This window comes from Chaetura pelagica, unplaced genomic scaffold, assembly GCF_000747805.2.
Source record: "Chaetura pelagica isolate M959 unplaced genomic scaffold, ChaPel_1.0 scaffold45, whole genome shotgun sequence".
Taxonomy (NCBI): domain Eukaryota; kingdom Metazoa; phylum Chordata; class Aves; order Apodiformes; family Apodidae; genus Chaetura; species Chaetura pelagica.
In genome coordinates this window covers 5,873,759-5,878,456 of record NW_009953217.1, presented here as the reverse complement: position 1 = coordinate 5,878,456, position 4,698 = coordinate 5,873,759, and positions in this window count along the sequence as shown.

Genomic DNA, 4,698 nt, shown 5'->3' with positions numbered 1-4,698 from the left:
CGGGCTCCGCACCAGGCACGGCCGCTGCTCCCGGACAGAGGCCGGTTTGGCTTTAAACGGGCGCGTTTGCTCCTCTCGTGCCCGCTGCTTGAACCGCTGATGGTTTGGTCGGCGAAGAAGGGAGACACGGAAACGCCCGAGGCGGCAATGGCACAGAATCATAAACCATTCTCAAACTAGAAGGCTGCCTGTAAGGATGTTTAGGATGTCTGGGGACAGATTTATTAGCCGTTGCTGCTAAAGAATTAAGCTGAGCAAATCACACCACTAGATGTTTTCGCTTTATCTTCAGACACAGAAAGAGCTCTCCAGTAATCCGTGGCTGAAAGCTGTATTTACAGGAACACCTGGGAGATAAACCGACACTGCTTTCCTTTCCATCCAGGATTTGACACAGAAAGGAGGGAGCACTGGAGCTGGGCTCCATAGCCGTTTTCATCCCTACACCTGGAGCAGCTGCCCTACTCCAAAGAGGGAATGACTTGTGTAAGAAATCACCCCTGGTCACGCATGGAACATGTTCCTGTCGAGACTTGCTACCTGTGCCCTTTGCAACATAATTTTTGCATAACCAAACTCAGCCATCAGGCAGGTGGGTGCTGGCTGCCAGCCTGGTCTGAGAGCCAGCTCAGCAGCTACAGCAGTGACCCAGCTGTGGCTCTGTGGCTAAACTGACTGCAGAAAAAACATCTGGGAAACTGAAGCACCTTTATTCTGCCAGGATTAAAAGCAAGCAGGCATGTATTTGCATTGCAGAACTCACCCCCAGATGATGCCAGAACTGTATGTGGTTCAGAACAGAGTTAAGACAGTCACAGAGACAAGTCCATGTCAAGTCTAAGGTCACCCACCTCCAGCACTGGGCAGTGAGGGGAAAAATGTAACACTTGAAGGGTGCCCAGAAGGAATGAGCATTCACAGTCCCAATCACAGATGCTGAGCCACTATTCAGTGCTCAGTTTAGCAGTGCTAGAATGGCAAAAATAAGACAAACCCTTTTAAAGATGGCAAACAAATGGAAATACGTTTGGATTTCTGAACGATCTCTGCAACTCCTTGCTACCTGTCCATCAAATTACCATAACATTCATGCTTGTAGACACGTATACCTGCTGCTGTGAGGCCATGATTAACTTAACAACCACTGGCTCTTACAGCTTCCTGATTCAGCTCAGAAAGGCCTTGTGCACAATCTCATCCTGTCCAAGAAAATACTACACCAGATGCTTAATTTTAATCAGCCTCAATGGGATTCACAACAGTGCTTACTTTGCTGAACAGGGAAAGGATTATTCATATTTAATCACATGCATATTTAATCAGACTGCAAGCCATCTCAACTTGACCTCCAAGAAGCTGCTAACAACACTTGTCAGCAGAAAGCCTGAAGGAGAACATGTAAAGAAGATAAGCAACCCTTGAAATACCAGAAGCTGCAAAGGGTGCATTTGAAATCCTGTAAGTGACTTACATGAAAGGAAAGACTTGACCAGACTTGCATGGTCAGGAGCATCTCCTAGGAAATGGGTGGTCAAAGCATAAAACAGCAGCTACTGTTACAGACAGGACATCAAGAATATCTTACTGCTCTCTCTTCAGGAATGCTCATGGAAACTACCCTCTGACAATTTGAACCCATTTCCCTTGCTGGTGGGCTGATGCTTTTTGCTGCTGCCATATAAAGATAGCAGAATTGTGAAACACATTGTCAGGTACTGTTGCAGCACATTAAAGCTCATGGCCTCCCTCCAGTCCCTAATCATCAGAATTCAAAATACCTGCTGAAGAGGAAAGCCACTTCCATGACTTTTTTAGACACAAACACCAATTGAAAGCACATTATTGACCCTACTTGATGAGTTCAAATTTACCCCTCCTCAAAATGTTGGGGTTTTTTAATTGGCATAGCTTGATGCACTTGGCAACACATCATAGTTTCAGAGACCATAAGTGGTCAATACAGGGACTTCCTATTATGTGCCCTTGTATCAGAGAATCTCTTCATTTCACTGAACAGCTATGTTAGCTGAACTGTTACAATCATCAACTCCTACAAACCTTTCAATGCATTATTAGTCCACATCACTTGGGCTCTTATGGTAAAATAAGAAAACTCATTTCCTCTCAGGTTCTCTGACACGAGCAAGAAATTATGCATAACAGATCCTGCACACCACAGGCTTCAAGGAGAAGTGATTGTATTGAAGCTTTGAGTCAACACTTCCCCAGCTTTCAAGTGTGTGCAGCAGGAGGTACTGTGACTATAAGAAAGATGATGCTATTCCAAAACAACTTGCATGATTCCCACTTGAGCATACAAGCAAAAAGACCTCCTGTTGATACTGAAGATTATTCACTGAGATTACCAAGACAGCCTCTGAAGAGCCCAGCAGAAGTTCCTGACACATTTGGCATTGGAGTGAGCCTGACTCACCTCAGAAGACAAGTGAAATCCATGCACTGAGTACAGTATTCACAGGTTATCACCCTGCCACCAGCCCGTGGTCACGCTCCCCTCACAGCTTGATATGTTACTAGGAGAAGCTACTCCAAGTCAACAAGCTCCAGCTGACAAACCCTGTTAGCAGTTCACCCTACATGAGGTAATTTCCTCAGCCCTCTAACTGAAAACAAAAATGTTTCTTCCAAAAAAGATGCACTAGCCACTCCTTCCCACTCAAATCCACTCCTGGCCTCCCAGCTGCAGAACTGAGACTTGAGGAATTTGCGCTCTGCATAATAGTGGAGACCTCATCACTGCAGAAAAGAACATACCAGATGACTTTGTCATCCCTTCTTTTCATAACCTCTAAGGGAAAAGGAGAAATACAGATTTTTAGATGAATGTATTTTTAAGTCTTGATTAAAACCACAGCAGACAGTAAAAAAAAAGTCTCCCTGAGTCATTGAACCATGCAGAATGCATGACTGAATAAACTCAGAATTTGACTCAGAATCTTCAAGTTCTGACACAAAAACAAATCAAGACTTACCCTTCACTGACTGTATTTCAAATTTGTACCATTCTAATGCTTAAAAGTTGGCAACTTTATGGTCTAGAAAACAGATGGATTTTGCTGCCTTCCTGAAAGAAGTCAAAGGCTCCAGACTGAAAGATCTAGACTGAAACACCCATGCTAACAAGTTCGCAGCATTTATTAGCAAAACGAGCCAGGATCTCTCCTTGCGTTTGGAAAGATGCCGACAGAAAACGTGGCATTGAAAAACAAGCAAGCTGTACTAGCAACAAACTCCTTGAATGATGAAAAGTAAGAGATTTAGCAGAATAAAACAACTCCAGATCCATTTAGCTGGACTGATGCACCTGCAGGTTGCTATAGCAAGTGTTAATTCACTTGGCAAACCCACAGCCTAATTACACACCAGTGTCACAAAGCACACTGGTGTCATTAAGCATCTTCCAGCCTTATGTTCCATAACATTTTATCACAAACTCAAGATGCCCCAATTTTACTTTGTGGGAGCAAATTAAATGGAAGCAGTCTTGGGAGATTCTGTAAAGCTAAGAAATACAGTCAGCTTGGAAACAAGTGACAAGCCAGACCATTTACAGCACAAGGGGAAGGACCTGAAAGATTGAAATAAGTTCTACAGATAAGAAGAGAAATACACCCTGTCACCAGGCAGTACATATTTTCTAAACTGCTTATTAAGGGAACCTGGTACAGGCAGTGCTACTTGTTCCAAGATTTGCAAACTTTCTAGCCTTTTTTTTTTTTTTTTTATTCCTGTATAAATTGGATCCACTCTCATGCTGATTTAATCACGCTAAGCTTAGGGTGGCCACGTTCTAGCCTGCCAATTAAAATGTCACACATTGAAGCATAAACATTAACTGTACAACACTTGAACAGTCAGTTTTTCCCCCAGTATATCAAATGTGCCCAAGTACAAAAGATACCCACACTCCTCTAACTGGGCATCAGACAACAAAGTATCTCTTAACCAGTTTTAAAGTTAAAAAAACCAAAACAAACAACAACAGAAAAAACTTTTATGCTTCTGAGTTGCTCACTTTGCTTGGAAAAAAATAATTTGTTTCTTGTTTGACACAGCTTTACTAAGGGATCCATGTCATCCTGCATGTGCCAGCTCTCAGCATTGCAGTTACTAAAAAAAGAAGCTGCTAAACAAAAATTAAATTTTGGACCTTACAGTAACAAGTATCTTTCCTGTATCATTCTCATAATTTGTACTAACTTCACAAGGCTTTTTCTACTTAAAATTATTTTTTAAGGAGCAAAATTACTTGGGAGCATTGTGTTCTACCACACTACTATTTAATTATAGAGCCCTAAAAAGGAGGGAAGGGAAATAGAAGTATTGCAAAATACCACAACGTTGCATAGCCAGAAAGAAACAGAACTTACCCCAGTGATGCATTCATCCCAGGTTTAATTCTTCCCATGGTTACAGGGCTGGCTCATCAGGCCCAACAGAGAAGACAGCAGCAGCCTCCACCAAAATCCTGCTTCTAGCAGCAGCTTGGTTAGATATTTTTCCTCCCTTTTCCTTTCATTTGGTGTTTGTACCAAAAGAAACCAGTAACCTTTAAAGATGTGAAGGAGCAAAAGATAGCATAAGGAGCTCAAGTGCTAGCACAGAATGAGCAGCTGAATGCAGGCCAGAATTTTATGCCAAGTGGAGCACATGTCCTTGCAGTCATTCGTGGAGAGA